This window comes from Rhipicephalus sanguineus, chromosome 8 (genome assembly GCF_013339695.2).
Source record: "Rhipicephalus sanguineus isolate Rsan-2018 chromosome 8, BIME_Rsan_1.4, whole genome shotgun sequence".
NCBI lineage: Eukaryota > Metazoa > Arthropoda > Arachnida > Ixodida > Ixodidae > Rhipicephalus > Rhipicephalus sanguineus.
Window position 1 is genome coordinate 9,242,161 of NC_051183.1, and position 21,961 is coordinate 9,264,121.

The 21,961-nt window shown below is 46.3% G+C and overlaps 1 long non-coding RNA gene across 2 annotated transcripts in view; it reads left to right on the forward strand.

Annotated features, from left to right (window-relative positions):
- The first annotated feature begins 279 nt into the window (after nucleotides 1-279).
- Nucleotides 280-21,961, forward strand: part of LOC125759599 (uncharacterized) — a 77,014-nt gene continuing 55,332 nt past the window's right edge. For both annotated transcript variants that reach the window (XR_007417227.1, XR_007417228.1), the window contains exon 1: nucleotides 280-397. This is a non-coding gene — a long non-coding RNA (uncharacterized LOC125759599). The remainder of the gene's footprint in view (nucleotides 398-21,961) is intronic.

The window sequence follows — 21,961 nt, forward strand, 5'->3', positions numbered from 1 at the left end:
CTCTTACTGTGGTATTATTACGTTGCCTCTTTATTAGTGCCCCACGAAAAAAAAAAAAAGAGGGGGCGCTCACGCCGAGCAGAGAAGCACGTTTGAAAAAGTCAGTATTCTGCTATACGCCCCCCTAAAATGTTATCGGGTTTGGTCCTGCGTGTGTTACCTGCATTCCGCTGGAACGAATGTCACGTTTGCCGAAAGCCGTTTTTCCAGGCTTTATTACGTCGTGAGTCAACTCGTTCATTGAAATGTGAAACGAGTTAGGAAAGCCGGATAAGCATCGGCTTCAGCGTTGTTCATGCGACAGCGGTGACCGAAGGGATGATCGAGGCCCCGAACAGAGAACATGTGCCTCTGTACGGGAAGGAACAATGTGCCGTGCAAGAAATCAAGGATTCATGTAAGTATCGATTGATTGATTGACACTTGCCACTACGAAGCTTTAGAACGCACAGCCGTCTTGCGTGGCAATTAAGCGACGACACATCACTCCTGCTCACGCCAAGCTTCGCTTGCATGCGTCTTTCCTACGACGCTGAAAGAAGGTCGAATGTACAGTGCTTTAAGCTGTTCCAAATACACATTTCTTCGTTCTGAAAAAAAAAATGCAAAAAACTGACTACGTCAAGCGGGATATACGTCGACCTTTAAAATAACTCTGGGATTATTCCTAGATAGCTGACAATAAAATAAAAGGCTTACATGTAAGCGTAAGGCGTAGTCAACATACTTCATACACGTATGCGTAAGGCTTAGCTTGGTTTCTGAAATTTGCGCAAGTTTATATTTTGCTTTTTACAGTAAACTACGGTATGCGCTTTTACCAGTCTATTATTGAATCCAGGTGCATCAATATCTTAATCGCGCATTGCGATCTTATGCGGGAATCTTTTAGGTGCGCGTAGTGCTTATGACGCCTAGGTTTTATTTTTTCGTCGCCACAGTCAGTCGCCACAATCAGTGCAGACTGTGGACTCTTTTTTTTTATGCTATACAGCCAATGAAAGCCAACTGATTTCAGAAATTTTACGAAGAAAAAAATGCCCCCACCTCCCCGAAGGGAATCGTGAGGAAATGCGAATGCATTTCTTGCGCCGAGAGTACACGGCGTAGTAATTTTAATGGCGTAAAGCTGGACACATCGACGCGCTCAAGTGTCTCCCTTTTGACCGCCTTCAATGCCCAATGACCCTTTTGACCGCCTTCAAGTGTCTCCAAGTGACCGCCTTCAATGCAGCACAAACGCGTTTAGAACGCGCTGTTTTCAGGCTGCCAAGGCAGCACAAACGCTACAAACGCGTTTCAAACGCCCTGCAATGAGGCGGTGGCGCAGGGAGGAGAGAGAGCGAACGGCGAGAGAAGGAGCGGCGAAGCAGTGCACCTACCCTCTCCTACACTCTCTCCACACACGCGGGAGCTCCGCCGAGCTCCCACGAAGCGAGCACCCTCACACGCCAGAGCGCGCTCCTCCTCTCCACTCACTCTCCGCTACTCCGCCCGCACCAACTGCTCCGGTTGCTAGGGGCGAGGATAAGCGCGCGCGCCCGCAGCTGTTGCTATGGGAGAGGGAGTGAGAGCGGAGAGGCGCGCGGACAACGCCGGATGCCTTACATAGCCCGACTAAGAAATGCATTCGCATTAAAAAAAAAAAAAACTAGAAATACTCACCCGACAAATCTTCACCTGAACGCTTGCCGCGACAACTTGTCGCATCTTTAAAAAACAATATCGCAACGACGTGTTCAGTAAAACAAATAAACAATTGTCGCTCCTAATGTGGAAATAAAATCTTGATTTCAACACGTGGGTCTCAATAGTTATGCTTATATTGAAAAAGAATGTTTCCATTGGTTTCGTGGTTTCCGAAAGACCGTCAGCGTGTTTTCGCTCGCGAGATAGTGGTGACGTGGTAAGAATGAGTGAAGACAGGCATGCAGTCTGATCTAGATATAACGAATTATTGATTATAACGAAGTAATTGAAGCATATTCTTGCCATTTAAAGTCTCACAAGTATACATTTATAGCGAATTCTCGTATATAAAGAAGCTATTTTCATAGCGAACGGCGAGAGAAGGGCTTAGTTTCAACCAGGTTTGACTGTATTGATAAACCAGCAAGCATGGCGCAATGTCCATGCGAAAGAGTTCATCACTTTGTTTGCTGCTGCAGCTGCGACTGCGTCCCAACGGGTCAGAAAGCCGCGCGTACGGCACAGGCCACGTGTTTATAGCTTTGGTACAAACCATTGAGTAAATAATAAACTGATACCATAGCGTGTGTTACATAGTAAGCGAGGTTACCTATCTATTTTTTTTAATAATAAAGTGGTAATATCCTTGTGACTCTTGTCTGACTGGATTCCGTGCACGCTTCATTTTATCTAAGTTTACATAAAACCTTACAATTTTTGTGAATTCGGTTCTCATATTGATCCGAAATTATGTAGAGATCTCAGAAAAGTGGACATGCAGCATTAGAGGAACTACACTAGAGACAATAGAGAACAACACTAGAGAAAACAGTTGTTCGTTTTTAACAGCGAAGCTGTTAAAGCTGGCAGTAAGACGTCCGTTAACGAAAAAACCCTGCTGCGCCGTTGCCATAGCAACCGCCACAGCTGCGCGCCACCTGTGCTAAAAATAGCCAAGCCGCCGCCGAACCGTCGCCATAGCAACCCCTCGATCACTACTTCTTGCGCAAAATTTTTTCTAAGACGACGGACGAAACAGACACGGACGGGCGCAAACAGACACGAACGGGCTTCTTGCGCCCGTCCGTGTCTGTTTCGTCCGTCGTCTTAGAAAAAATTTTGCGCAAGAAGTAGTGATCATGGAGTACCAACTAGCTCGAACCCACACCTTGTTAAAAACCATAGCAACCGCCACAGTTTCTTACACCGTGGCTCAGTGACAGTGATTTCAAGACAACGAGTGGCAAGCGCTGCGCGTATTCCGGATCCGCCCGTTGCCCTCTCTTGGCTGTCGCTTATTCGGCCAAGCACGCTGGATCCAATCGCCGCCGGCGTCGTGGTTTCCGTGCTGCAGCACGACGAGCTGAAGATCAACCAGCTTCGCTGTTCCAAGCTTTGCACAACTTAGTGCAAGCTTGCCGCATTTTTTATGTCGGCAGTTGTCCTTTGTTAGAATAGACATCCCACACTTCTTTATTTTTTGAGGGTGGACTTAACCCACACAAGAAAAAAAATTGCCAGCGCTTGGTGCAGATCGCGCAACAATGCTCGGGAAAGTTCGAGATAATTTTATACTGTACTGATAAGATTGCGCGCGCGACGCGAGTAGCCGAGTTTTCTCTGGAGTGAATTGTGTCCCACCCTGACTTGCCGTGCAGTCGCACGTCCGTTCTGCTTGTCTTGCGTCGGGCGCCACCGCCTCAGCGCCCGCCGTGTGGCGAGAGAGAGCGAACGGCGCGTGTTGACTATGGAAACGCTCTTTCTGCGATGAACGCTGAACTGCAGCTCGCAAGGAACGAGAACGCGCCCTCGCCCGCGAGAGACAACGCCGGCGCAGGCTGCGTCTGCTAGCGAGTTTCTTGAATGAAAAAACCGACTGCTCGCGCTACACAACCGTTCACCGGCCACCCCGTATGTATAGGCAGTGGATCTTTACCTGCAGTGTAGTGCCGGTGGGAGATTTCTCCTGTGCGTAGTTTAACATTCGCAACGTGCACGTTAACTAAAAGCGGACTGGGGGTCTCTGTGTCTAATCTTTCTTCTGTCTCTCATTGCCCATAAGCAGTGATTTTGCTGTGGGAATCACCGGCGCACATTGCATGCTTCGCCCCTCCACAGGTTTCACGTTAGTGAAGCTGAAACACCCTTTTTCGGTAAACTCGCTCATCATTGCAGCTAGCGGTGGTTGCTGGCATTCCCTATATAAATTTACGCTGATGCACAAACATCAAGATAAACTAACGAGAGCCGCTTAAAAGCCGTTGAAATAGAACTACGCACTTGTGTCAGCGGCCCTTTAGTGTGCGTCTCTCAAGAAAGAACTTTACTTAGTATTGTCATTTGGGATAAAAATCCTTGTGAGCTGTGTATAAGTAGTCTGGTCATCGAACGACGATTCAGTTAGTCGCGCGGAGCCCGATCAATAACGTTGCCTGCTGGGCGAGTTAGCACTTGTCATTTTTAACATGAAAGTGTTTTATGCCGGGGTCCACCGAGACTTGAATGATGCATTTCCGTAACGGAAATGACGTCGAAGAAATGCACACGATCAGACTGCAAAGAAAAACTTGAAAGAAAGGTCCATCAACAGGAGTCGAGCCCACGACCTCTAAGTCCGCGACAACAGATGCCAGGCGCGCTAGCCACTGCGCCACGGTCACACACACTGCAGGTTTTACAAACGCGCCTTTTATATCTCGCATTCCTCTTACAGTGCCCCTGGTCGGCGTGGTGGTGGCGCCATCTAGGAGCGGTCAAGCGAAGTAATACATTATGACCATGGCTTCCGCGATTAGCTCCTACAACGCGTCGTTGCTGCGCGTCCGTCCCATTCGGCGCGTTTCCAACAGGAGCCGTGCAATTTTGTCAACGCCTTAACACACCGCGAAGTGGCAACCGCGAAGCAAGCCTCGGACTCGCTCATGACATCCATCCATAAAAATAGCTCTGCGACGCACGCCTGCCTCGCCTGGCTGTCATGCCTGGCTGTACCACCGCGTATATATCCCCGCGTACGCTCGCCCCGAGAAAAAATGCGGCCTGGATAGAGGATGACGCGCGCTGCATTTCCCTCTAGTCCCGCCGTGGTGTTCAATAACTGTTTAACATGTGGCGGTATGGCGACCTTAGCTTTAGTTTTGCGTGCAATCAGCGACGCTTCTCTGGCTGTCAGACCGCTTTCTCTGGTTACGCTCTCACCGTTAACTACTACAGCTGCCACAAAGGTTCGTTTAATCATTCATCATGGACGTCAGTCGTCGGGATGGAGATGTGCCACCAAGTGTCAACGTGGGTGCATCCACGCTAAACGGTGCTCTAGCTGCCAAACACCATTATACGTGCAAGCTCTCTCATATCAATGTACAGTAAACATTCAATACTTCTGTAAAGAAGCGTTTTACTTTCGTGTTATACCGATTCCTATCGCGGAGGGATCAATCCTGTTTCATGGTTCGTGTATATTTGTTTGTTTTGCTTTATGTGCGATGAGCAATTAGATCTAGTGTATCACGAGTATTTGTCATATTATTAGTGTGGTATTGGTGCATATATGTGCATCTCTAATAATGCTTTAATATTAGATGCGTTATATCAGTTTTGAATATGCATCTTTCTCTGTCTTTCTCTTTCGTTTTTTTTTTTTCTTTTTCCTTTTACGAACTGTGCGTGATGGCCTGTCTGCCGCATTGTGTTTCGAGCAAGCTAGGGCCCTTTGTCAGGCTTCTAAGCCTTTTGCTTTTGCTCCATTTCTTGTTCCTCTAAAAAAGAAACAAAATGAATGAATGAATGAATGAATGAATGAAAATCTTGGAGGACGCTTGAGCTTCGCCTTCAAGAGTAGAATGCGATAGCTTAATCGGGCCCCGTGCACATCGCCTTCTCAATTGACCGCCTCGCTTTGTTCTCGGTCCATGCCTCAGCCGTGCCGTAAGGAAACGAATTCGACTGTGCGCGTAACATTGGCCGTTTCAAAATATACTGCCACGCGCGCTTCTTTTTGTTATGTTTATTGTTTATGTCACTAGTCCATTGCACGCGTAGCCGCCGCCTTGCGCAAGCCGCGCCCTAATGTCTGGGAACCTTTCAGATTATCTTAGAATCTTCTTATAGGCTTGAGCGCGCAAACGCGAACAGTTGAGATTATTCTCGAACTAATGCGGCCACCAGCGATAAGGCTCGAATGTTCGATGCCGCATGTATAAATGCTGGCGCGCCTTACCGCATAGCAGGTTATCGACGGCCGACGCTCTGTTCGCCGCTATCATTGTGTAGTGTGTATCGCTGCACTTGACTTTCCGTTTCCCGGCCACAAGTTCGGCCAAATAAAGAGTTTCACCTTGGACACGCCGACTGCTGCCTTCGTCGACGTCACGACCTGGTGACAATGTCCTGAGCGCTTTGTAATGGGTGGGCTTTTAAAACACTCACTCGTTTCGCAAGTCTCATGTTTTGACGCCTGGCGCGATTCTACGCTTCTTCCACGCAATATTACATGGGTTAAGGAGACGCCTTCCACTACATGACATTCATGTAGTTTTTTTCTGAAGCAGTTTCAAGCAATAACGTGGCTCTATGGTAGAAGACCTGCTTGCCACGCAGATGGCGTGGGTTCGATTCTCAGTGGAACCTAAGCTTTTTTATTATTTATTTTATTTGTATCTTTCTCGATTTTTTGGTCACGGACGAGATGATTTCTCGCTCACAACAAACGACGCCGACACCGGAGTTTCTGCGAAATAGGCTCTTTAACGCTGTCGCTTTAAAAAAGGAACAAGCGAGAAAAGCTGAGACAGCAAGGAACAGCCAGACAGGTCAATCGCAGGATATCGTCATAACAATAATAATCAGCCCGACTACGCCCACTGCAGGGGAAATGCCTTTTCCATGTTCCTCCATTTAACCCGGTCCTGCGCTTGCTTCGGCCACGCGAACTTCTTAATTTAATCTACTCACCCAACTTTGTCTCCCTCCCTTCGCGCGTTTGCCTTCTCTTGGAATGCAGTCTGTGAGGTTATCTCGCCTTCTGTCTACATGTCCTACAATGCCCATTTCTTTTTTTTTTAAACTACGATGTCCTTAACACGCATTTGTTTCATGATCCTCTCTTTCTTCTTGTCCCTTAACGTTACCCCCTATCATATTCCTTTCTGTGCGGCGGCTACATTTTCGACGGAGGCGAAAACGCTATAGAGGGCCGTGTACTTAAACTTAGGTGCACGTAAGAGAACCCTATATGGTTGAAATCCTACAACACGGCTTCTCTGATATTCATATTCTGGTTTTGGCACGTAAAACATCCACCAATTATTACTATTCTGCGCTGTCTTCTTCAACGCTGGTTTATCAGTCAATCCACGAAGAAAGACACTCACGTGACATGCCCTTGTCCGATTCCTTACGGCTCACATGGGCCTGGTCTTCTGACGCTGTGAATTAATGAGTCGATCAAGTTTCCCGTATATAAGCGCTAACATGATAATGATGATCAGCATCGACAATTCTAGACCTATAGCTGCAGTGATCGAAGCACCTTAGGCTCCAGAAATTGAAGTGTATAAGCGACGAATGAGCGATTTTTACGGCATAGCTGTTTTGCCCGCCGTTTGTCCAGTAGGCATGAAAGCAACTATCGTCATCGTCATCGCTTGCTTCGCTCCCAGCGGACACGCGCGCTCTCCCGCTGCGCCGATTCTTGCGGCGTGGGATGCGACGCCAACTCTGATGGCCGAAAGAACGAGTGCAGAGAAAGAGAAATAGAGAGAGAAAGACGCAGGAAGACACAATAAAGACATAGAGAAAACAGATCAAGGCAGGCAGAAAAACAGAGAAAGAAGTAAAGGAAGAAATGGAGGCAGAACGAAACAGACACACCCAATCGAACCTGATCGATGCCTAGCCAATACTCTATTTAAAATGTGATCACGTGAACTACAACTACGTGCATCGCAGTGTGAATGCGCATGTGCCACCGGCCCTGCTGTGCCCCAGCATTGCGCGACTCTGTGCAATCTGCGCAGCCTTTTTTCTGATTGGTTGTTTAATTATCTTAGCACACTTGCTCAAATGTCGGAATTCTAATCTGCGTATTCGCAAGTCTTTTATTTTTTTTGACAAGTTCCCAGGATGGTATCAGTGTCAAGATATTAATTTCCACTGTAAAGAGAAGTCGCTGAACAGGGAATGTCACTGGGTGTCCATTGTGTAACAATTGTCATTGTACTAATACTAATAGTAGTTATAATATTGTAATACTAGATACGATACTAAGCAATACTATTATGCTATGACAATACTGCTAAATAATACTAATTCCCGTTGTGTACGACACAATGCACCGGCGTTAAAGTAACTTTTGTGCGTTTTAAAGGGGCTATGACGCAGGACCCAAGAATTGGCGGTTTTCAGCGAAAAATAGGCGGATATATTGTGCGTACACATATATGAAATATGAGCTGTAAAGAAGCATTTCAGTGCAAAATAAACCCTAGAAGTCGCCGGCTATAAAACCCGCCCGCCGCCGGCGACTGCCATTTTGCCACGGCGTGTGTGACGTCATGCGCTTCTATCCGTCGTCTATATAGCCGTCGTCTTCTATCAAAATTTCAGCCGTCGCAAATAAATCAATTTCAATGCCAAGCTGAGCAAATATGAAATAGCTCGATTGCACGCGCAGCTTACAACAGAGCAAAATCGTTCGCCGGAATGAAGGCGCTCGCACAGCAAGCAGCTTGTTACGGCATGGCTTGCGAGTGTGCCGGTGCTGCCCGACTCCCAGGCCGTTCGCATTTTAAAAAATAAAAATATTGAATTATATAAGATCTCCACCAAATCTGTTAAAACCTCGCCAGCTTGTTTGTGATCGAAAAGTGGGTGTCGTGGCCCCTTTAATGCAAATACCTTCATTTTGTGAAAGGAAGTAGGTCCGGCAACACTGTTTTTTACCTTTAGCATTATGGCTCTTATATCGAAACTAATCCCATCCTAATCATTTGTTCCAAGTGCATATGCCTAGAAAAGTAAGGGCTACAGTTCGTAAAATTGCAGTATATGTCCCGCCAAGTAATACTTAACGAATGTTTGTCAAGTAGTCAATTATACGTTTTGCTTTATTACGACTAAATTCAGCCTTTTCCAACAATACAATGCAGGCATTACAATGGTTTAATCTGCCACGGGCAGCCTTAAATATTTTGTCTTAAGCTCCAATGTTGTGAGAGCATTGCATTTGCCTGCAAGAAGTTGAAAGCAACGGGCAATTTTCTGTTTCCCTCGCATGTGTAACGTCAGAGGGGCCTAAAATGAGCTCTGGAAAGTGCAAAGCGGTAGTACTCACGTGACAGATCGCGCTCCGATTCTTTGCGAGCAATTGCTGACTTCTCCAACACTGAACGAAAAATAAATATTTGTACACTTAATTTTTTGCCAACTACAGTGCAAAATTTCGAGGGAAACAAGCGCCCGAATGCCTCTTCGTACGCTCCATGAGAACATTGTTATAAGCGTTGCTTCTGAACTTTTGTGGAGTTATGTCGGTCTCGCACGTGTTTTTACTGCGATGAATTTTTTTACGGAAAGGCTTTGAAGGGACGCTAATGAAAGAAACGACTTTTCACGTATTATGAAGTTACAATTTCACAATGCCCAAAGCACCACTCTTACCGCGAGAAAACGCGCGACGAAAAAATACAGGCGGCGATGTCGCCTTGAAGTTCCCACGCCAGCTCGCCGTGACGTCATATTTTGACGCCCTCTGATAGGTCCTACGTAATTGTTTGTCACTCTGAAAATTACATATCGTTTTGAGGGACGCAAAGTCTTAATATAGTAAGTTTCAGGAAACTTAATTGAACTGCGAAAATACGGAAAAAGACTTCGAAACTCGCGGCGTCACTCTCACGTTCACGGGCTGAAGTTTCACGCATTAAACTTTGCCCATCATTTCATCGTCTATTAACCTGTAATGACGAAATTACGGACAATAGAAACAATAATCTGTCTAAACTGGTTTAATGTTTCACTCTAAATTATAACATCACTTCGTTCATCATCTAAGCCCAATATTTCTAAAATTGGGTGTACCTGTTGTTTGCACATATAAAGCTAGCCTGATGGTCCTGCTGTGTAAAGTCGTCAACCGTCGAGTTTCTATTGATGCCTTTCCAATTCATCGCTTTACTAATAAGTATTCAACTACGTTTGCTCTGTCAAATAACTTTCTACTACCAAAAGTTGCTACGAATTATGGTAAACAAACAACCTATTTCAGTGGAATTTCTGTTTGGAACACTCATAACCCTGACTTAAAAATATCACCGTTGAAATGGTACCTGCGGTCATCACATTAATTAGTCTATTATTCAGTTTTTGCGTTGTCTATTGGTGTTCCTCTATGTAATGTTTTATTTTTTTTATATATGTGTATGTATAGCCAATCCAATCCTGTATAAGCAATCCATTTCTCTGTTTACTAAAGCTGTTTTCTCTAATTCTGATTGGAGGCCCTCACACAGTTCTTACTTTTGGGTCTCCTCCTGAAAATGTTGCACCTTCATATATGAATTGTATTTTGTGATTATGTGAACAAACTTGTAAACTTGAAACTTTATGGTCCCTTCAGTTAAAAAGATATTCCGCAACGACTTTCGTGCGATGGTGGCGAAGGGTGACGGTGACGCATGGCAGCACACGCTTGGTGTGAAGTAAAGAACCACGGAACAGACAGCAATGCTGCCTATTTTGGACGCTGGAACGCGCAGCCAGACAACGGTATATGGTGCAGTATGCATGAGCATGCTTCCTATTTACTCGATGGTATAAATGTACTAATGAAGCACGTGAAAAGGATCGGATATAGCAAGAGCATCGCACTGGATATAATGAGGTGTTCACTGAGTCTTGGATAAATTTTGTAGCTGTGGCAAAACAAGCCCCTGTGCCTCCAAGATGGTGCGAGAACTCCGTTGTACTGGTTCGCTGTCTTTCATATTTGATTGGTTTGATTCTGACTTTGATTTACAGTGTTTATCGCAAAACATGTGATGGCAGGCGAAGCCATTCAAAGCTGGCTTGACGGAGTCCTTCGCCCATGTATTGGCAAATACAGCGGCAAAGGCGCATGCATTGTGTTTACATTATCGTACGCTTTGATAAACCGTCATTATGAACACTAAATTATCATACACGAAACTACCAAATTAATAACACACATCGTTAGCTGTTTTCCCACACAGAACGTCATGCGTTAATATACATCACATCTGAATTGTACCCCAGCACAACACTTCATTTCAGCTTTCGCATTGTAATAGGGGAATTTTAAGAATTAAATGCAAGAACGGAAATCTGGGCGAGTTTGTAAGAATTCATCATTCATTATGTTGCTTTCTTGTGTCCCCGTAATTTTTGCGCTACCTGCTCTATAATTAAATGCGAATCAAGCACAGCTATAGAGGTCAATTTCAGGCTAGGAAGCATCCGCACAGGTCAAATTTACTTCGCGAATATCGATTTGATTTCCATATTATGAGCTGCTAATATTGACGTACACGTGCAAAGTATTTTACGGAACTCGCTTACCTTCGAGTTCTGATGACGAATGTTGGCGAGGTAGTTCTTTCGTCTCTGCATGTAAACGAAGAAAAAAAAAGTTAATTTGCTTTGCCGGAGCAGGTACACGACACATGTATGAAACACTAATGCTGCATCAATCAGCTGCATGCCTTAACGTTTTCTTTTGAGTGCGGAGCATCTTAGGGGGCCGGGCTGTCTTAGGCTGTGATCGTAGGCTGTCGTCGTCGCAGCTTGGCGTAACGCAGGCAAAACCACATATAGCCTAGCCATCTGTAAGATACTGAGCGCGCTCGCGCCGATATGCTACAACAAACAAATACAAAAATCGAAAAAAGAGGAAGCAAGCGAGAAATAGAAAGAGAGAGAAAGAAAGGGAAAAAATAGGATGACAAATAGAAATCAATAGACATAAAGAGAGAAAAAAACACAGAGAAAACTGGAAAATACAAAAACAAAGAGAGGAGGAAAGCAAGAGAAAACTGAAGAGAAACAAAGAATGCTGCCGAGCTTCGCTCTTCCTTCAGGCTTGGCACCACTAGGGCGATGTTGCCTTAATTTTTTACAGGCTGCCGCCGCGGTGGTACAGTGGTTACAGTGCTCGGCCGCTGACCCGAAAGTCGCGGGTTCGATTCCGGCTGCGGCAGTCGCATTTCGATGGAGGCGGAATGCTAGAGGCCCGTGTGCGTAGATTTACGTTCAGTTTTAAAAAATATCCAGGTGGTCGATATTTCCGGAGCCCTCCGCTACGGCGTGCCCCATAATCATATCGTGGTTTTGACACGTAAGCCCCAGATATTATTATTATTATTATTATTATTATTATTATTATTATTATTATTATTATTATTATTATTATTATTATTATTATTATTATTAAGCTGTTCTAGCTCGGCGTAATGTGTGTGACCGTGCCCGAAAACTACCATCATCGTGAACCGTGGTATGTGCCACAGAATTTGGGCATATTTCACTACTCACTGCCACCGCGTGAGTTGTAATAACCCTGAGAACGAGTACATAGAGAGAGAGAGAGAGAGAGAGAGAGAGAGAGAGAGAGAGAGAGAGAGAGAGAGAGAGAGAGAAACAGAGAGGCGGAAAGAAAGATATAAAGAGAAAAATTCTTGTTGAAAAAAAATCTTCACGGGGTGGTATTCGAACCCGCGTATACCCTCGATCCGAAAGCGAGCATCCTAACCATGTGCACTCGGCTATCCAGGCACGCTAGCAGAGCATAGCATAGCCTTGTATAGTATAGTGTAGCAAGGGAGTGGGAAAGGGAAGTAGGCGGGTGAAGGAGAGATGCGATGGTGAGGAGGAGGGGAGAGATTAAAGCGTAGTACAGAAATAATGAGAAAGACAGAATTAAATACACAAAGAAAAAGAGAGACAGAGAGAAGATAAATGAAAGAGAGAGAAAGAAGATAGAGGAAGCAAGCGTCACGTCGTCTAGCGACCAGATACCGCGCCACCTGGCCAAGCCGCGCATGCGCAGTAGCTAAGCGACGCCCACCGACGGAGACATCACGCGCAACCTATAGCCTGGCTGCGTACTCCCGAGGAGGAAGCCGCGCATCTCGAAGCTAGACGTGCCGGTCGACGAGCGGCGACGGGCCCGTGCTTCGCTGTGCCAAGCTTTGCGCGACTTAGTGCAAGCTTCCCACAATTTTTTGTTATTATGACAGCAAACAAACACTAATCACACTATGAACTGAAACACCTTGATGACGTCTCGAGACTCCTACAGGTTTCACACCAGCGAAATAATTTGGACCACGCCTTATACAGGGTGTTTCAAGAAATGTGTCCGAAAATCATCAAAAATAAGGGAAGTGAAATATTTGCTCGCTGCCTCCGTACTTGCCGTTTTCTGTGGTGGGAGACGCCTTAACATGACTAGACACATCATTTACGGCCCTAATAAAATAAATTAAATTAACTTTTCAATGAGCGGAGACAGGCGGTCGGGTCAAATGAGAGAATCGCTGTCCTTCCTGCGAAAAGCCCATTGCCGCTTTGAGATTTTGAAGTCGGCCTCTGGTAATTATTGCGGAACAATGAAATTCAAAAAGATTCACCGGAAAAACCGAAGCTCCGATGAACGCAACTAGCAAACGACCAGAATGACGTCACAGTTCACGGCGGTAATTACAGTGGTATCGGTTATCCTGCATATGTTAACGTACGTGCGCCACACGTGCTGTAATCGCAAACGAAACTCGCAAAACCACGAAGCCAAGTCTATCGATGGTTGGTACCATGGCGCAGTTGCGCTCTTCCGAGTTTTGGTTTTGCCAACGAAATGCCAGATTTCCTAATTATCAGCTGCTTTTGTGAAATCTAAAAGCGGCAGCAGGCTCTTCGTAGGAAGGGCTGCAATTTTCTCATTTGACCCGACCGCCTGTCTCCACTAATTAAAAGCTTAATTAGCCTAATTTCTTATTCCTATCGTAACTGATGCTTCTAATCGTCTTAAGATGCCTGCCACTACAAAAAAAAGTAATTATGAAGGTAGCCTGGAAATATCTCTTTCCTCACTTCTGAAGACAGATTTCTTGAAACATCCTGTATACGTAGTAGATACGGAAGCCAGGGCTAGCACGAGCCAAGACGAGAAAAAAACAGAACAAAAGACAGTCGCCGCGAAACTGCGCCGGCGCCTGACGTGGCTAGAAGTCTGTAGCGCGGAACTCAGCAACTGCCTTGACGACACACTCACCTTCACTGCTAGCCATGACTTTTCACCTGTCAGTGCTGTTGCGTCCCGAGATTGTGATGAAAGCAAACTAAAAAAAGTCAAGAAAAAGAAGAAGAGATAAAGATTAGAGGCGTCGAAATACACGGCACTTTCCATATGCACCCACTTAAGAGATCCAAGATCTGACTGGGATGCTTCTTTGTTTTTTTTCCGTGTGGAGCTAACGCTATGTAAGCAACGCAGAGACGAGTAAAAAACAAAAATCGCCGCGTCTCTTATGCATTCGCCAAGACTACTCGAAGGCGAAAGCCCTGGCACCTTTGCTTTGCATTAAAGACGCACGCAGAACGTGAATTTACCATCCACCCATATGTCGAGGTCCAATGAACGTTCGCTAATTAACATCACTAATTAACTATCACTAGTTAACTCTAGCGGATTAACATTAACTGATGAACTGTCACTAATTAAACGCCACTAATCACCAAATGACCTTTTTATGACTGCGTCCATCTCTAATCATGATTACGTATGTGCGTCATGTTTTGTCCACTCTGCATCGCTTTGACTCGCCCGAGAGGTCAAATTATTCTCCGGACCGTTTCGTGCCATCACCGCGGTTTTCCTTCAAGGCCACGTTTGCATGAGACTTACAATAAGGTGATACACAACGCTATGAATTTTTCTACAGCTGGTGGGTTTCTTGCGGTGCGCTGCAACAGATGTGGTTGCGCACCTTGTTTCCAAAACTGTGTCATCCTGGGTCGCAGCTACAATCAGCTCACACGGGAAATTGACGCGAAAGCTATCAAAATGCTTGGTGACGAATGTGTTAGCTCACCATGTATAGCCTTGTCAAACAGAGAGTTGGCTTTTCTTGGATAACATATGGATTGCGTGAAAAATTTGTTAGCGTATCTTGTTTTCCTTGTTTGTTAGTGGCACCTCCTTCCTCCGCATCCTCTTTCACACGTAGTTCTTGATAAAAATATTTCGTGTGAGTCATCTTTCAAATAAAAATGTCCTTACTGGATTGCAACCACTGATAACTCATATTTGAAGGTACGGGATCAAAAGGCGCCAAGTAGAGCACTATTTATGCGAGATATTGGCGTCGACACCATAGTTGAAAAAGCTAATTATGCGCTAACGGCCTCATGAGTCTACTCACTCAGACTCAGATAGAGTGTTGAGCCTGAGTCTGAGTCTGAATGAGTAATATTTTGGGTGAGTTTGAGTGCGAGTGAGTCCGGATGAGAAAAATTTTAGTGAGTCTGAGTCCGAGTGAATCCGATTGATGAAAATTTTGCTGAGTCTGAGTCCGTGTTAGCCCTAAGGGCAAACTATATTTCATGAGTGAATCTGAGTGAGCTCCAAATTTATTTGCCGACCTATGCTGCTACCCGAAGTCATCATGACTGCACTTCACTTAAAAGGTGCAAATATTTTGGTCTGATCTGTGATCTTCTCAAAGTTCCAATTAAATTAAGTAGGTTAGGTGGATATGTGTGGGCGGCTCATTTCAAAAGGCATTCCGATAAAGATCGTCGCTGTCACCATCGCATTGATAGCGGGTTGACGTATACGTATATATACAGCAGAGGAGGACAGCAGTCGCGTTGCCGCTGGAGCAACACATGTATTGCCACTTGGCTCATACATATACATTCATGCACAGGGTGCCCCGGCCACGTGTGATGCGGCTTAGAAGGCGACAGCACAGCGACGATGGTGGTGGCTGCGCGATGACGAACCTCGCACCATAGAGTTTCCTAAAATTAACTAGAGGGAACTCTGGCGCTGCGATCGTTCAGCCACCATGGGAATGATGGGTAGTACACGGATTTGCCTAGTCTTTGTACTTGCGGGCTTCGAACGCACTTGTGGCTTTATTTATTGCTGTGTTTTGGTTTTCTTTCAGATAAAAGAATGGATCGTTGTGAACTTCGTGACCAGATTTGAATTGGTGAGCCTAAAAAAGTTAAGTGGTGAAGTGGAACTGTTGAACGTTTGCTGAACTTCATCTTGCGACAAAGCGGATGCAGGCGACGCCCAGCCAAACGGAGCCGAAAGTACGAAGTTTAGACAAATCCGTGTACTACCCATCATTCCCATGCTGACTGAAGCGCCATGCATTGCAGCTCCCATAGACACTAGCGCCAGAGTTCGCTCTAGTAAGTATTGTAGGAAACTCTATGCCTCGCACAAGCGACAGCCGCTGTGTCTGCTTATCGCTGGCACGAGCCGCCGCGAGTGAAGCATATCGTTCGTACGCGGTACGCTTGGAAGCACTGCAATTACGGCGCGCAAGCGGGTATGTCAAGCGTTTTTCTTCTTTTTTTTGTATTTCGCGGGCATCCGCAGGAAGCAGAAAAACACTAATACTTCATAAATAGGAAGTTAGAAACTGTCCAATCGGACGTTTTGCAAACCAATCTGCAGCTTTCTAATTGGAATCTTTCGCCCATCTTCGTTGCTTTAAAGATTACTAGAGTGATCTCGCCTAATTAAGCAATGCAGCATAACACAAAAAATTGTGCGATATACTCCATGCAATAGTCAGCAACATGCACTTGGTCGCGGCGGCATATTTTTTAAACTCTAGCGATATAGTTAGCTGGGGCACACTCTATACCGCAGTGATGCTGATGGATGATGCCGTTCTTGACGGAATCGCGCAAACACCGCCAACTGGACATCCTCACTGCGACAGACGCAGGCCCTCAGCCACATCGTTCCTTTACCGAGCGAACATGGCTTTCTCGAAGCGTTTGACCGTTCGCTTACGTTGACAACCATCTTCGACGGTTTCAGCAAAATTCTTTTATCAGTCACATTCAATTTTTTTGTTTATTTGCGCGAGTATCCCTTACGGTATAGTAAAACGATGTAGGTATGTCCCCTGCCATTAGGAGGACGAAGAAGACTTTAAATGCAACGAAGCCGAATATATTGGAAAAAAGTTGTCGTTTGCAAGAGAATCAGTGCCTCACCGCTCGGCTGCTGAATTCCGCCCTGTGCGCAGACGGTTATCGCTGGACCCTGTGGTGGTAGTCGAGCAAGAACGTGAGCTAGTGACGGTACCAGGAACTGACGGTTAGAGGCCGAACAGCAGGATGGTGCTTCTGGCAATGATATTCTTCAAAAGTGATGATTATGAAAAGTGTCATTAACCCACTGGGTGGGTGATGACGATGATCCATTGATAGTTGTACCCACTCACTCACTACTCGGCTAATACCCTACATTGGGTATGTGCCAACGATGAAAGTACAACACCTGCTCACTCGTGGAGTCGGGCGGATGAATATTGATTTTAAAAAATCCCAGTTCATGCTAGACATTAAGGCACCGATTCGATTGAATAGTTGTTCCTAATGACTATTAATATTACAATACTAATTTAACCCCAAAAACAAAATGAAAGAAAACAAAGGGGGAAAAGTCGTTATGAGAGAATAGACCATGAGCTAATATTTATTAGCGATTGATGGGACAATCAAGTCGATTTATATATAAATTTTTACACAGCAACACGCATATTCCTCTCCGAGTGTCCCAGCACAGAAACTCCAAATGACAGAAGCCCTGAAAAGTGAACAAAATTATGAAAGCGTAAACTAATAATTGTTTTTTTTATTATTTTATGTTCTCCATATAATTCTGAAAAGGAGAGAGAAATCGTGCAGGTGTGGTAAGGAATTCTTGAAAATCAAGGGCTACGAAGTTATACTCACGTTCCTCAGAGGCGCCACGCTGGGGATTGGCTATGCTTATGATGATGAGGATAATTGATAATGTTTCTACAACCGAGGCACATGCCCACTATTCCGTGTTTTCCGCTGACAACGTGTGCTTCACGGCGGCCACAGCCATACAAGCTCTGCAGCCATGCAAGCATTGTAGAACTCGCATGGGCTCTTCGTTACTAAAAATCGCGACGTGACATGAAGGTCTAGAGGCAGGACGACCGTAGTCGGGTACAACTTAAGAAGTCCGGAGAGGCCCCGCCCAGACTAGGGTGGCTAGAATGCCGCGTTTCGGCCGTCTGGGTAGGGTGGCCATTCTAGCCACCCTGCCCAGACGGCCGAAGCGCGGCAGCCGATCGCCTCCGCGACTAAAGAAATAGTCCCGCTCATGCACTCGGCAATGTTCTCCGAAGGCGGGGACAACGGCAGTCCAGCTCAAGACGTCAGTCCGGAGTGCGCGCCCATTGGTGCATGCTTGTGTACATCCGCCTTTGAGGAGGAAATGCCGCGGATTTCTAAAGTTGCATCCGACTATAGGTTGTCATACAATGAAATTTCGCGTACAGATATTTACACTGCTTCATTCCACATGTCCATTCTGTGCAACAAAGACACTATATGCGTCATTAATTACCGTGACAGCAATTACAACATTTCGGCGAAAATTCGCCGTCGGCGTCGGTGCGACGTTCCGTGTGAACTGCAAGTGCGATTAGATCCTACCATGGTCTACGCGTGTTCGGGTGAAGTTGCGTGATCAAAAGAAAACGACCGACGATGCGCGCCGTGTTGGTGTGTGCTTGTAGGTGCGTCGTGAGGGCGCTGGAGGATAAGACGAGCGCGCAGTGCGAGGTGGGAGGGGTGATTAGATGCGGAGGTACCAGCGCACATCATAGACAGCTTTAGTGAGATGCTTCGCAACCTAGGTTTATAGGTCATAACGATACTTCTTGAGCAAGTTGGTTCGAATTTGTAAATCAGCATCTCGTGTCGTTTGTTGAAAGTGGATACGCATTTCATAACGCAAGCGAAACACGCGCATGCCATCTGCAACTAAGACCACTACCAGAATACAAAGTGATTGTCTACACTATCGAAACGTCCTCACACGATAGATAAGGCATCTCTACAAAATCACTGATCACACGTACACATAAAGCAAGCGTGGTAGTCTTACACAAATTATTGAGGAGAACGTACTGTATTCTAAAGGTGACGTTAAAAATGGTCTAGCAATTAAAAAGATCCCACAGCAACAGTCCCATATATCTACAACTCTGTGATCATTTTCACAAAGCAAGCCTTGATGCGGCAGCTCTCGTCCGAGAATATAGCGAGTTTTGTAAGCGAAACAAAGAGGTTCCCGTGTCTACAATCATGGGAAGGCAGCTTGAACAAACGTTTGATAATCAACATTACAGAGACCAGTACTGAATGTTCAAGTGTCTCAAAGTTCAAGGTTACCCAAGTTATCACAATTTTCTTTATTACAAAATGCACATCGACCTAGTACAAAAGGAGGACCCGAAACTGACAGGGGTACCTCGAGTTATCGCACGAGTGCAAAAGGATACGGATAGCAACTAAGATTTAAAACATCGCAGAACTACAAATCAACATAGTGAATGTAAATGCAATTAATAATGGATAGAACAGCAATTCAATACTGGGTAGTTCCTCCTTGCACGAGTACAAAGTGACATCGCTATTTCTTTATCTGTGTGGCTGCTATTGCATACATATAAATCGATACTAGCATGATGCTAATGTTCTCGGCGAGTTTCGTGCATTTGCAAGCACCGTTTGCATCTTCGCTAATAAATCAAATTAAATTCAAACGCGCGACAATGAACCGTATTCTCGTCAGTATTCGAAGCATTGTCGCAAGCGCGTCATGGGGTCGCCCCTGGCACACGCGAAGACTTCGAAGAAACGTGGCACGCTGGCTACGCCCAGAAGACAGGCGGCGTGCAGGGTCGCCTCGTCGGTTTCGTAGGCGTCGTCCTTGACGTTTGGGGACTTGCAGAGCGCCAGGCAAGCCCTCTTGAAGAACAGGGCGCTGGTGGCTCTCCTGCGCTGCCACGATCCGGCCACGGGCGCGGGGTCAAGCCGAACCTTCTCGGAGTAAGCCACGCCGACGGCGTCGGTGGCGGCCGAGGCCAGGTCGAACTGGTAGTCGGACAGCTCGCCGTGGAGCGTGGCAGACCGCCGGGTGTAGCAGTCCTGGATCTTCATGTGCCTGCGTTAGAATTTTATCATTAAAAGTTGGGTAACATTGCAAGTATTTAGGATACAGCAGGAGGTCCCATAGTCAGAGACTGTATCGTGTGCTCCTGTACAAAGACAATTATTGTAGTTAACAATTCGACGCATCAGTCGCACAAGGTAGTATTCAAGCGAAAAACAGAACATTAGCAGAACAAAATACACAATTGATTACATACAATAATATGATTTTAGCTTTTCACGTGGCAGCAAGAGAAATTATAAAAAAAGCAAGTAAGACAACAGTTTATTCGTATGGATCAGAAAAGCGCCGAACAACAAAGAAAGCATTAAATAAAAGAAACAGTAAGTCTTCTGGTTAGTCTGCGCGAAGTAAGTACATCTTTAGCCCTTTCTTAAATTGCTGTAACGATCTTGCAGCTTTTATGATAACTGGAACAGCGTTCCATATTGAAATAGAAGTGAATGTTAGTTTGTTTACCGTAATTAGTACGAATTCTTGGTAAAATAAAATTGTTGTTCAGCGCGAATCTGGTAGTGCAGGTTAGAAGACAGAAATATGGCCGCGATAGTTCATTTCCGATAAATCTGTAGAAAAAATACCCAGGTGGTATTTCGTGAGTTCAGTTTACGAATGTTTACACGGGGCGCAAGAAAAGGGCATGATATGGGCATCGTTGATGTAATCACTAGTATAACACCAGGTTTACTTACATCGACACGAATATATTGATAAGAAAAACGGAGCTTCCGTCAGCTCGCGTATTTTGCTCGCAGTCTCGAACAGGGATTACCTGGCCAGTGTCTCCTGGCTCCATGTGTGGTCGCCGCTGTCGCTGGTGCGGCCCGCAAACGTAGTGCGCAGAAGTCGTCTCGCCATCAGAACTCCAAGGTACTCTTCGCGCAGCTGCGGGTAGTACAGAGGAGGCCAGCCGAACGCGTGCGGAACAACCAGCGTCTTGGTGCTACGCTCGAATCGCATCGCCGTGCCTTCGAGCAAGTGGAGAAGCACTACCCGAACCGCGATCGCAGTTGTCGCCTCTGCCGTTGTGCTGGAGAGCGACTTTGTTCCCGATGAAGTCCGTGGCTGTGATGGCCAAGCTGCCGTTGGCATCGCTGTTCCAAGCGCAAGGCTCCGAAAGCGTTCCGTCGGGAAAACGCAGCATGCTCACGTTCTCTAGCATCCTGGCCGTGGTCAGCGCGTCCGCTCGCGTCATCCAGCCCCGGTGGAGGACCTCGGCCTTGGAACCCTTGAGCATGGACGCGAAGTAGCCGTCTATAGCCTTTCGCGAGTTCTCGGACACTGACAGCAGTCGAGTGAGCAGAGCTGGCCAGGCGCCATCGAACACCACCGACGCCTCCAGGTAGCACGATTCCCTGAGCAACTCGGTCGTTCGCAGGGGACCCGAAAGTCGGTAGTCGTACACGACGACGTGAGCCATCAGAAGAACCATCAGGTACAGCGGCCTTGCCAACGACGTCGTCTGGACCAGGACGTTCTTCAGGTCATCGCAGACGGCAACGAAGTGACGCGTTTCCAGGGATGCGCCGTTCACTCTCTTCGAGGTTGCGTGTCGGCTCAGCGCATCAACCCACGTCGGCCCGGAGAAGCGTCCGCAAACGATTTCGTCAACCCTGGACCGCTTCGGTTCTTCGTCGTCCTGGTTCCGCGATCTGTCCCCGTCGAGTGCGATGATTTCGTCGAAAGGTGGTGCCGGATACGTTGCCTTTCCCTGACTATGGCGTCCAACAATCTGCTCAGGTAAAGCCTTAGTCCTTTGCTGCTCACTCGTTCTTCAGCGAAACCACTGCGCGAACGAGGGCTGGTCGTCGATCGCGTAGCGCGTCTCGTTCCCTTTCTCCCAGGAGGTGATCTCGAAGAGCGAGTGGAAGCCGTGGACGAACGAGAGGCTAACCACGTCCGCAAAGAACTTTTCGGGCGAGGTCTCCCTCAGCCAGGCTGCTGCGGACATGTTCAGCTCCTAGAAACGTTGACGCACCTTTTAGTTGAAAAAATGTGAAAACGCATGTG